Consider the following 12,918-nt stretch of genomic DNA (forward strand, 5'->3'; position numbering starts at 1 on the left):
TGGAGGCATTCATCAGTAAATGGTGGTTCACATACTGGGAATGTGTAAGTAGTGGTGGAAAGGACCTCAGCAACCTATGGAGTTTATGTATTCTAACTGGATTAAGGATGACAAAAATTTAACAGACATGTTATAACTCTGTCTTTGACCTGAAAAAAAGGAACCCCTGCTTTCCAAAGCACATCTAACCTAGCAATTAGCACCTGGAAAGTTTTCCTTTATGTCCAAGCTAGATTTTGCTTTTTGCAAGTGTTTTCTCTCCATGCTCTCCTTATCCCCAAAAACTTCTCACCATTCCTAGAAGAAAAGAACCACAACCCTATTACAATGACATTCAAATTCTCAGCATTCATTTGTATATCCTTGTTTTATTTCTGGTTTTATTGCAAACAGAGATTTTACAGTTCTGTTATAGAAAAAGCCATGAGTTGCATAAATTCCATAAGTTGACTTTTTGTTTTAGTAAACATAATTTATTTTCAAACCTAATATTTGATTCTTCAGCAGCAATGCTAATGCCTTTATGCAGTGAAAGCTGTTGTAAGCTGTTTACATTTTTATAGTAGATAGTGGTGCCTGAAGACATAATGTGAGACAGAATAAAAAAATATCCACTACTTTGGAATTTACTTCTTAGCAAGTATTATTTGTTAATTTTCCATATAACAAGAGTTTTCTGTACTCTGAAAACACTGAAAAGCTACAGCAGCACAGAAAAGGTTAACAGAAAGAAGAAAATTCTGTTGTGTCTTACTACTTCACATTGGAGGTTCATATATTCACAATACACTACAGACAGAATTATTACATAAATTGACACTTCTAACAAGCACCATGCAGACCGGTCTAAACCGTGAACTTCAGAGTGGTACTGAAAAAAATATACAGATAAGTACAGCAACAATTTCCTTCTGTTTAATATCAGCAAAAAGCATACCTGGTTCTGTGACTGTGGGGCATTGGGAGAACGTGAAGGCACAGGATACAAGCAAAGAGGTGACATCTGAGCACAGACCTCTGGCCCACATCTGCTTCTTCCCAGCTTCACCATCTCTGCCTCTTCTCCTCTGCTGATACTTCCACATGCCTTCTCTCACTCTACCTTTGTCCTGAAGAAAGATGTACTAAATATTGGAAGCATCCTGGCACCCCTGCTCAAAGAAAGCATTTTGGTAGAAAATTTGGCCATGTGGAACTTCACAAACTGGCCATCATCTGGGGCAAGTGGAGAGGGAAGTGCTGATCTCTTCTTCCTGGGATTCATGACAGGACACATGGAAATGACTCAGAGCTGTGTCAGGGGAGGTTCAGACCTGACATGAGGAAGCATTTCTTTACCGAGGGGGGCCAAATATTGAGACAGGCTTCCTGGGGAGGTGTCCAATGTCCCAAGCCTGTCAGTGTTCCAGAGGCATTGGGACAGTGCAGCTTTAACTTTGGGTCATCCCTGAAGGGATCAGGGAGTTGTAACAGGTGGTGATTGTAGGTCTCTTCCAAATGAAATCTTTTCCTTTTCCTTTTCCTTTCCTTTTTCCTTTCCCTTATTCTTTTCCTTTCCTGAAATTTCCTGAAATTTCCTTTCCTTCCCCTTCTCTTTCCCTTCCCCTTCCCCTTCTCTTTCCCTTCCCCTTCTCTTTCCCTTCCCCCTTTCCCTTCTCTTTCCCTTCCCCCTTTCCCTTTCCCTTCCCCCTTTCCCTTCCCCTTTTCCCTTCCCTTCCCTTCCCTTCCCTTCCCTTCCCTTCCCTTCCCTTCCCTTCCCTTCCCTTCCCTTCCCTTCCCTTCCCTTCCCTTCCCTTCCCTTCCCTTCCCTTCCCTTCCCTTCCCTTCCCTTCCCTTCCCTTCCCCTTTTCCCTTCCCGGAACTTCCTTTCCCGGAACTTCCCTTCCCTTCCCTTGAACGCCTTGCCTCGCCTCCCCTCGCCTCCCCAGCATTACCATCACAATTATCCGTCAAAACATCCAATAGCTCAATTGTAGAAGATCCCAAAGGACACGACGGAAAGAAAAATCCAATTTCCAATTATCCTGTTAGAGGTAAAATGCTCTCATTACAATCAGACCTGTTCTACAACATCTGAGAGACTGAACCCTTGTGAGAGATGATGTCAGATAAACACTGGCACAGCTCTTGAAGGAAGATGATTCTCCCACTGAAATCTACCAAGCTACCTAATTTTCATCACAAGAGGGGAAGATGGGATTCCTACACAGCCTGAACTCGATTGTCTGTGCTTTGTGTGCTGCCTTCTATGCAGATGATGAGGTCAGGTGAAGCTGCCCCAAGGCACCCCAAGCTTTGACGCACCCAGCACTCCCCAAGTCCCTGTGAGCATGGCCTTGCAGAAATAATCAGTGTACCACGAGGTGGAGCTGTTAAATGCAGTTAACAAGGGTCTTGTTTTCTCTTTTTCAGCTCTATTGATTTTTCCACACTGAAATTTCAACATGGGCCGCTGCTGCTCTTCTCAATGTATTCATAGTGCTAGAGATCCAATGAGGTTGTCTTTTCTTCTTAAGGGTTTATCCAAGAGATGTCTGGGTCTACTCTTACTGTTGACTTCATACAAGAGCCAGAGTCAGAATCTGTACTCTCGAGGTCACCTCACTTATGTACTGTGCCTTGGCAAGTGGACACGTCTCACACAATGCTCTGGGACTTGTTATTGCTCAGATGGAAGCAGGTAAATATGGCTTGTTACTTTCAACATTAATCCATTGTCCAGTTTAATATGGTAATGTTGACAGTAGCTGGAAAACTTGCATCAGACCTGGAGTTATTTAAAGGTGACAGGGTGGGTAATTTATCCCTGTTGACAGGTGGCTGAAACAGATCAGAAACTCATGCAAATGAAACAGGAGGAAGGTGCAGAAAAGGCAGAGCTGCAGCACCTTTGGCAGAAGATACTCTGGTTACTGAAAGACAGTACACAGAACCAGGTTAATATGACTGAACTATAATGTTTCTGATTCCTACTCACCTAGGTACATATATAGGTACAGTGCAGCTGGACTTAAAATGGAGCCTTAAAAGGGTCTCAGGGTGCCGGGAAGTTCAGGAGGATGGCAGCACTGCGGGGGCTCATGGGCTAGGAGGCTTTGAAGGGACTGGGGAGCTTGCGAGTGTGCTGAGAGCACGCCGCAAGTCACTCACTGCTCCCTTTGCTTCCTAGAGATCTCCGTCTGCTTGACTTTTCCAGAAGGACTGCTCTGGGCGGGACCAGGGACCGAGGGGGAGAGGGGGGAGACGGGCGAGCCGTGTTTCCTCTGTTTCTTGTTCTAGCCCTATTTTTGTACCGGGTTAGCACTGTGCGTGTATATAGTTATGTCTCTGTCTGTCTCCGGTTCTACCTCAGTATGCACGGAACAGTAGAGCTATACACAGTTCTGTGTCTTTAGTTACAGGGACATGGAGGTGTAGCTGGGTACTTTGGTCATTGTGTAGCTCTGTATGGGTTTGTGTTGTGTAAAGCCATTTTTATACAGAAGTCAATGTCTTTACACAATGCAGATTGTTATCTTTATCTACCTTTCAATTGCTATGTAAACCTACGTTGGATTGTACAGTTTTCTCCTAGCTCTGTGGGTATTTAGAGAGGACCAGGGATGTTTGCACTCTCCATACATAGATTTGTACAAGCACTATCTGTTTCTGCCCCTCTCATTGGGCCCCACAGGGGTCTCCCCTGATGGGGGAAACCCTCCTGTAATGGTTCTTTGTCAGGATTGAGAGATGCATGGGACTCTTTTTGTTCTTCAGGTTGTTGTTTATTGTTATCAAAAACTTCAGCATGCTGTCTGTACCGGACTTTACGCTCGGGAAAAGCACCACAAAATGGCTACAAGATGTACAGTTTCAAGGTCTTTTAAAGTTGTTTCATCCAATTAACTCTTAAAACATGCTTTATTTCCACTTATCTACCAATAACTCATCCCTTGTCTGTCCACGTAACCTAAGACTGCAGCTTTCCTTGACCAATCCCCGTGTGCCACCAACACCGCAGAAAATGGAGTAGATGAAGAAGAAGAAGCAGCAGCTTGGGACAACACCCAGTGTCCTCCATCTTGCCTCCATACTAAAAAACCCCAAAACCTAAATCTTTCACCCTGTGATAAGCTACACTATTCTCTATTATCTATTTCACACTCTTGGAGGCTCTAGTCTATCTTAAAGTCTTGGAAGCTTTCTCCATGGGCAAAGGTCAAAGTCAGTGTTTCTCTGGGGGTCAGGACCCCTTAGAGCAGACAGAGAAATATTCCCTCTGCCCTGGGTCTCCACAAGGCACCACTTTGTAACCTGGAAGTGATGAGATGGTGTGGACTGGTAGTGATCTCTGTCACTTGCCATGGAGTCAGCAGAGATGTAACTATGTGCAGTAAGCTTGTAAGAGAACTTGTAATTGTATATAATAAGCATGGGTACAACAAGCTGTAACACATTTCCTCTTCCAACTCAAGCTGGCTTTGGTGTACTTCTCTCTGGGCAGCGCCACTGGAGCAAGGTGCAATCAGTGAAACTTTGGAACTGAAATGAGTCTTGGCTGGTGTCATTGGGAGCAATTAGCAGATGCCTGCCTGAGGATCCAGGAGGGTTTGGCAAAGAGTGCTGCTGGGGGCTGGGGGAAAACAGGCAGGCCTGCCCAGCCAATCCCCCGGTTGCATAAAGGCGGGCCAAGAAACCATAAAAGGGTCTGGGAACGTGGTGGAGCCACATCTGAGGAGAAGGCGCTGCAAGGGCCTGCTAAGAAAAGCTCCAATTGCCATTGGGAAAATGGGCAAAGGAAAGAAAGCCCCAAACCAAGAAGGCATGTCCCTTCTTTCAGGACACCTCAAACCAAACTTGTCCATGCTTCTAGGCACGCTTTTCGGGTTTCAGCATGGGCAAATCCCCCGCCCATCAAGAACCATCCTTGATTTTTTGCCTTGGCCTCCAGAGCCAGAGGCAACCTCCTGCTGGCAGGGCGAGCGTCAGGAATGCAGCCAATGTGCTGCCTAGGAAGGTCGGCTACGGGCTGTCTAGTAACTGAGGGCCGAGCACAAGCCCGTGTGATGGAGGCGTCCCATCCCACTCTGGAGAGATGGGACATCCCAATGCACACTGGGACCCTCTAGACAGCCTTGACTCAGGCTTAGGGGAATTCAAAGGAGCAGCAGTGTATGGATCAAGGCCAAAAGTGCTCTGGCTTTTCCCCCAGGCTGTGGAGGCCTTGGGGAGAGGTTGCCATGCTGCGCTGTCCCCTGCAGGTGCTGTTGGCATTGAGTGTTGCAGAACATGGGCTGAGTTGTTGCCTTCTAGCCCCTAAAATCAAGAACCAAACAAGACTGAGATGATCAAAAGCTCTTACTGTTCCATGGCGCACTTCCAGGTGTGCTTATGGCCAAATGCATACATGATGCAGGGCTTTAGCACTTGTAGGAGTTTTGCAAATGAGCATTGTGGACAAGAATCCCCAGTTAGAAGTACAGCTAATGAAGTCATTCCCCCTCTTGGTTTGGAACCCTACTGAAGCCTTCCCCTTGGTTCTAACTCCCCACTAGCTGTGTCAAAATACATGGCAAAGTGAAATGTCCTTGGTTCACTGAAGAAACAAGATTCATAGAGGATTCCAGCAATGTGTTTATCTAACAGGGTAGGAGAAGTCCTGCAGTTAGCTAAGAAACTAGAGATTTAGACAAGAATTATCTACAAAACTACAACTAGATGAGAAAGAAGTAAAAAGCAAAATGCTTTTGGCCTCAGAGTATCCCCTCAAGATAGTGGGCAGAGGGCATGCCCCTGGCAGGCGAGGCTCATGGGTAGAAGGCTCGTGCTGCAGCCAGATAGATGGGCCTTGAAGGTCTGAAGAAGGAGCGAGAGGTAGCTTGTCCTCCTCCAGGAGGAACTGGTGGTCACCTAGCTGCAGTAAGAGCCTGTGAGCTCAGCAGCCTTTGCCCCATCCCTGTCCCTGGATTCGGGCACAGCTAGTTTTGCCAAAGCCCCCGGCCCCATCCCCTTGGTGCTGGATGCACCAGTGTGTTTGCCAATGCCAGTGAGGCAAAGAGGCAGGACACACCAGTGCTCCATGCCAGAGGATGCCAGGGAGGCCACCTGTGGCTCACTGCTTACCTCTGTTCTCTGCAGCCAAGGCACCATCCTGCACCCATGGTCTGCCTAGGAAAAGAAGTGCAGCAAAAGAAGTTTTGCGCTCTCATTAAATCCTGGTTTATGCAGGATGTCAGTAATGATTCCATAGGGGCCTCAGTGGAAAACTGCAGTGTTTATGCATACATTTTACCCCAAAAGGAATATATCACCAGGTGGAGACTTCTTAGATATCCAGCTGGACACTGAGTCAGAGACAGCTGCTAGGAGGCTGCAGTGTCCTTCCTGTGGGAGCCATCAAGAAAAGGCCTTTGGTAGAGCATGTGTACCTGGGCAGGGCACAAAGATGGCACTGTAATGCCTCCCTCACTGCACTCTGGCCCAGGCAGGAACTTTGTGGCTGGAGATACAAGCCACGCACACACTAGAACATCCTGTTTGGTGGGCTGTATTGATCACCAAACCCACAGTTAAAGCAGTGATCTTCAGGAACACACTTTCTAGAATGATCAATTTTTGCTCTCTGGTTAAAGCACAGCAGAGTCACTGGCAGAGGACTCTACATCTTGGAAAAGGAGGGTGGCAATAAGGCTACAGTATCCCTCAACATCACCCTGCAGCTGGCCAAATTGTCAGCCTGTTTTCTGGGTCCTTGGGCTGTTCCGGGTTAAAGATATGGCTTTGGTCTGTTTGGTTTGGCCATTCTCCACCTGCTATCCTCCCCTTTTCCATTTGAAAGTCCCCAAGAGCTGTGCCAGTGTTTATCTGACATCATCTCTCACAAGGGTTCAGTCTCTCAGATGTTGTAGAACAGGTCTGATTGTAATGAGAGCATTTTACCTCTAACAGGATAATTGGAAATTGGATTTTTCTTTCCGTCGTGTCCTTTGGGATCTTCTACAATTGAGCTATTGGATGTTTTGACGGATAATTGTGATGGTAATGCTGGTGGTGTAGTAATAATAATAATAAGGAGGATGATCATGAGTATGTCTTGCAGTTGAATAGCAGCCTGAGACAGTTATTTGGGAGAATTTTGATGAAAAGTCCCAGTATATGCCCAGAACAAACCCATTATCCAGCTTGTGTGGAGCTGATAATGGGCAAAATGATGTTTTTCTCACTTCTATTCAAATTACTTGCCTTAGGTAAGCAGGGAAGAGACTTTTTGTGTTCTGAATTATTTAATTTTTCATTTGCAAAGAATTTGCAACACTTAACGCAGTATTCAGCCACCATATTCCCTTGAGTTTGGTTGACACCATCAACCTATATTTCATTCCCATAGAGATTCTGTCAGGGAAATCTCGTGTCACGAAAAGAAGTCAGTTGGTTGCTGCTTGTACTGGCAAATTGTACTGTTAAAAGCTCTCTTTGGCCACATCTGATCTAACAACACCTCCAAGGCTCTCCCACACCCCTCTTGTGTAAGGGAACACTTGTGCTCCCACACCTTGCAGTGTGAGAGGGAGAAGCAAAGGCACAGGGAGATGATGTGAGAACAAGTTTGTCATTTTCTGTGTGATTTCTGCTCACCATCACAGCAGCCAAACCATGCTTGTTTGTCACTTACCCTCTTCATACTCAACCTGACTTTCTCCAGCAGGAAAAGTTATGGCCAGGTGAAACATTAACACTTTGACTGCTACAGGTTGAGGACTGGGGAAAAAATTATCTGAGCACCTCCATGCAAAATTTCTGTTGCTGAATTAGAATAGAGAAAAGAGATTAGAGATTAGAGATTGGAGATTAGAGACTAGAGTCTAGACTAGACTAGAATAGAATAGAATATTCATTTGAAAGGGACCTACATCACCTGTTACAACTCCCTGATCCCTTCAGGGATGACCCAAAGTTAAAGCCGCACTGTCCAAATGCCTCTGGAACACTGACAGGCTTGGGACATTGGACACCTCCCCAGGAAGCCTGTCTCAATATTTGGCCCCCCTCGGTAAAGAAATGCTTCCTCATGTCAGGTCTGAACCTCCCCTGACACAGCTCTGAGTCATTTCCATGTGTCCTGTCATGAATCCCAGGAAGAAGAGATCAGCACTTCCCTCTCCACTTGCCCCAGATGATGGCCAGTTTGTGAAGTTCCACATGGCCAAATTTTCTACCAAAATGCTTTCTTTGAGCAGGGGTGCCAGGATGCTTCCAATATTTAGTACATCTTTCTTCAGGACAAAGGTAGAGTGAGAGAAGGCATGTGGAAGTATCAGCAGAGGAGAAGAGGCAGAGATGGTGAAGCTGGGAAGAAGCAGATGTGGGCCAGAGGTCTGTGCTCAGATGTCACCTCTTTGCTTGTATCCTGTGCCTTCATGTTCTCCCAATGCCCCACAGTCACAGAACCAGGAAAGTTTTGGTAGGGAAATGTCATGTTCCAGGCTCAATTCTCTCAGCAGTAGCTCAGAGAGAAGGTACAATAGTGGTTGGGTGGGTTGGGTTTTGCTGCTTTTTACCCCAGGTTGCACAGGTGTAGAAACTGCAGTGCCATCAGCCCACACTGTCTTCCGCTCCATCCAGGGATTTTCCATATCTAGGTAGGAGAGCTCTATTTTTTGGGAGGACATGCTTTTCATGACCTTTCAAATAAAATGAGGTATGAAAAACCCAAACAGACACTCCAAAACAAAACCAAAAGAAAAAAAACACACAAAAAGAGATAATTAAAAAAAAAAAAAGAAGAAAAAAAATGAACTAAACTGAACACAGGTTCCTTCAAAAAGGAGTTGGTCTCTCGTCAAAGCAAATGTGATCTAGTCCTGCCATCAGGGTGACCTCTGCTCAGCCCCTTCAGTTTGTCCAACCTCCCTCCTGTCTAAACCACAAACAACTCTTATCATTGAGGAACCAAAGACTTGTGGCCACATGAACATGCTACATCCTGTCTGCTCAACATTTTGCAGGATTTTATCTTGCTCCACAGAAAAATTCCCTGTCTTCTGTGTAGCCCATCCCTCCCCTGCATGCAATGCTTGCAGGGCAGGTCAAGCAAGTAACACATTACTTAGGAAAGCTCCTGAACAGCAATAGGGTGCTATTTTAAATCTGCTTTCAGCATTTTCTGCCTCTCTTACTCCACTTTCACCCCATCTGTAAAGAAGAGAGAGGATCATAACAAACCATGTGAACAAGTTCACCGAAACACTGAGTTTTTGCTTGCTAACTTTTCAAGCTGCAGTGGGTGTATCTTGGTACTTTAGTCTGTTCTTTCTAATCAACTTAATACTATCCAAAATGCACAAAAATATACTTTAGAAACAAAAGCCTAAAAATCAGCAAGGCCCTCCAGAAACAAATGAAAACCAGTCAGCCAAGAACAAACTGATTGGAGCTGTGCCTGAGTCCTGTGTCTCTTTGATGGAAATCACTAGACCTTGCATGTCAAGGGATTTGTCAATTGCTGCTTCAGTGCTGTCATAACTCAAGGAGGATGCTGAAAATCTGACAGCTCCTGGTTTTTCAAGGGAGCTCAAGGATTTTGTGTTCCTGCCTCCAATGAAAGGAAGCAAACCAAGAGAAATCTGGAAAGCTCAGCACTGAAAAACCCCTACCTTGCCTTTTCAACATAAATGCTGAAAAGAAAGGTGCGGTGTTGCGAAAGACTCTGATTCAAGTTGAGGTAATTTTAAGTGCTTTCATGCACTAAAGGACTTCCCATGTAATTTGAATCCTTGGGAAGTCCAGTGTTCATTGGTTCCGTTAAAATATAAAGGGTATGCAAGCAATCACTGCTCAGTGTGCAGACATTAATCTCTTTTCAAAACAAGTGCTATAAATTGACTCACAAAAAGTATTGCAGAGCATTCTTTGCTTCTTCCTGAAATGGACACATAAGCAAACGCAAAAGAACATTTTGCATCTCATGAGAGTAGCAATTTTCTCCAGGTTACAGTATAAGAATCTTGAGTATCTCAAGAGTAATAAATATATAAAAAATGATTTAGCTGCAGTTTCCATACACTGATTTTCTATCCTTTGACATTGCTGACACAGCTGCAGTTTAGGAGTTACTGTCATGGTTGGGTATAAGGAAGGATTTTCATGGACTTGTTTTTCACATGTGACCCATTTTTTGGGATGTTAGCCCGAAAGATTAAGAAGCCTCTGTAAATTTGCTATTTCAGGACCTTAATTCCTTCAGTGTAACACCCTCAATACTGTGAGTATCCAAATGAATTATTGCTAAGCACTGCAAAAAGCATATCACAGATACTTGAAATTATAATTTTGATAATAAAATAGTTAATCTAGCCCTGGGATATCCTTGGGGAGCTTGCATTTTGGAGGAGTTTTTGCATTCCTTGACTTCAAACACCTATTGCCTTCAGAGAAAACAGAGAAGAAGAGCAGGTTAAGACTCTAAGAGAATTTGGCATGACTACTAAATGTGGGGGGAGTTCTCTCTGACTAGTGTGAGGTTCCCTAAGACACAGGCACACTGTCAGGAAGGGGGAGTATCTTCCCAGTTCATGAGAGATACTCCACACACTCCCATCTCACAGCCTCCCCAAAAAGGAAGAGGTTGTACACACTTAGCATTGTGCTTTGGGTCAAATGACCTTCCCTGCCACTCACACTTGTGTCTTAGCAATACAAAATTTCAGCTGGTTTTATAGTAAATGATTTTGTAAGTCGGGAAAATTTGAATAAGAGAGTGAATGGCACTGGGAAACGGGGAGACAGATACACCAGGAGTTAGAAGAATTCACAACTTGACATAAAAGGCTAGTGGGAGAGAGGACAGATCATTTCCAGCCCTCTTCCTTTACAACATGCTCCAACTGAGACAGAGATAAATACATAAGTCTATTTAGATAAATAATATGCTATCATTAGACCAAGCAGGAAGGAAAGTCAATAAAGCAGGAAACCTATGCAGATGTTTTGTCCAGACCTCTTGAAATAGAAAATTGTTCTATCCCCAAATATGACCAAAAAAAAAAAAAAAAAAAAAAAAAAAAAAAAGAAAAAAAAAATCTGGTGTTGTATGTTGTATTGTGTTTTTATATTTCTGTAACAGTTCTGTAATGGTTTGCCCCTTCACCTCCCATTTTCTCCCAATGGTTCCACCCCGAGCTTTCCCACCTTTCCCTCAATGCCAATCTCCCTGAAAAATGCTCAGTCACTCCCCTGTCACCTCCCTGACACCCTGTCCATCACTCGGCTCCCCATCCCACTCTCCCAGAATCTTCCACCTTGGCCATTGAGTGAGTGGACGAGGGCCAGGGGCCCCTCCCTTGAACTTCCCCCATTGGTTTGTGTGTCTGTCTGTCCCTCCGCCTTCCACTCCCCCAGATCCCCCCATTAGTGAATGGGCGTCCCTTCCCCCTGGTTACCACCCTGGTACTTAAGATGTTGCGAAAGCCTCAAAGGCACTTTTGGCTGTTGGATACAATGGCATTCGGAGCTCCTCAGAGCTCAGACTAAACCTGAGACTGATTCCTTGGCCTTGAGTCGGCTCCCCTATTGCCTCCTCGGATGCCGCCTCTCCTCCATACAAGGCAGACAGCGAAGCGCTCTGTCTTAGCTGCTCCCCAAATCTTCTCGAGAAACAGTCCCCCGCAGCTGACTGTGCCTCTGCTACAGCCAGGCAGGGGAAGCCAGGGGGCTTCAGGGTGGGCACGGCAGCAATCTGGTCTATTTTTCAATCATTCATTTTCACAAAAAATATTTTATTTCCATAAGCCTTTCATGACGATGTGATTATACTGCCAGTTTTTGACAGAGGTACCAGTGTCCTAAGAATATAATTTTTCAAGGCCCTCAGCAGGTGGTGGTGAGATTCCTATGGCACTAAGCATCTGGGCTTTTTTGAGCTACAGTCACCCATATAGTTAACAGCATAAGCATCATACAGGTTGCAGCTCTGTTCATGGTAGAATTTGATGCCAGCTTTCATTACTTCAATCAGTTTCAGGGTCAGTCAGCTGGCAGTGACTACTTAACTTTTAAAAATATAGAAGCATCAAGAAAACAAAGCAAAATGATGACCAGGCTGTAGTCCAGAATGACCAGACTCTCATTTCTCTGAATAAAAGCCATATACCTGTTGTTGATATTCCCATTGCCAAACACTGAAATGTGATGCTATAACAATACTATGGTCATGAAGTAGGAAAAAAGAACAGCTCTTCATTCCAGAGCTCTGCTACTCTCTGTGATGCTACCAAATTTATACTGGCCACCTACAGCAACAACAGCAACAACAGCAAAGCAGAAACTAGGGTTTATTCCCTTGTTTGCTTCTTTGGGCCTTGGTAAACACTTCTGCCAGAGAGATTCTTTGGGAGCAAACAGCCTGATAAAACAAGACACAGCTCTGCATGGAACACAGAATCTGAGCCTGTGCTGGGTGTACATCCTCTAGTGACAGTAATTTTTGCTACCACAGTGATGTAACTGTGTCAGTGAAATGAAGATGCCTTTGATATCAATGGACATCAAACTGGGTTTGGGAAGGCAAACAATCCAAGAGGATGAAAGCTCTGACCAATATGCCTGGGACTGAATATGCAGTACATTCCTCAGGTGTTACCATGAAAATCCATTAGTTTCCAGCAAGCTGCATAGCCCTTCAAAGACAAGTCTCTCCTTGAAAGAATCACTTTCCAATTGTTCAAATGTCCATTGCAATGTGAGGCACAAAAAAGTCTGATACATTTTTTTAAACAAAGTTCAGAACTAGACCTATATACAAAAGTAAGCCTAAGTACTCCAGGAAATACCCCAAACTATTAATCTGCACAGCTGGAATGAGAAGCATATGCTATGAGATGTGCAAATGTGTGAATGGATTTTAATGATTTTAATGAAGAAAGCATTTTGTATTGGAAGGAG

General features: G+C 44.6%; 1 long non-coding RNA gene across 1 annotated transcript; it reads left to right on the forward strand.

Moving 5' to 3' along the window:
- The first annotated feature begins 1,845 nt into the window (after positions 1–1,845).
- LOC137465144 (uncharacterized) lies at positions 1,846–3,263 on the forward strand. The gene is made up of 3 exons (XR_010994571.1): positions 1,846–2,680; positions 2,817–2,936; positions 3,170–3,263. It is a non-coding gene; the product is annotated as an uncharacterized lncRNA (long non-coding RNA).
- The last annotated feature ends 9,655 nt before the right edge of the window (positions 3,264–12,918 follow it).

The sequence above is a fragment of the Anomalospiza imberbis genome, chromosome Z (genome assembly GCF_031753505.1).
Source record: "Anomalospiza imberbis isolate Cuckoo-Finch-1a 21T00152 chromosome Z, ASM3175350v1, whole genome shotgun sequence".
Lineage (NCBI taxonomy): Eukaryota > Metazoa > Chordata > Aves > Passeriformes > Viduidae > Anomalospiza > Anomalospiza imberbis.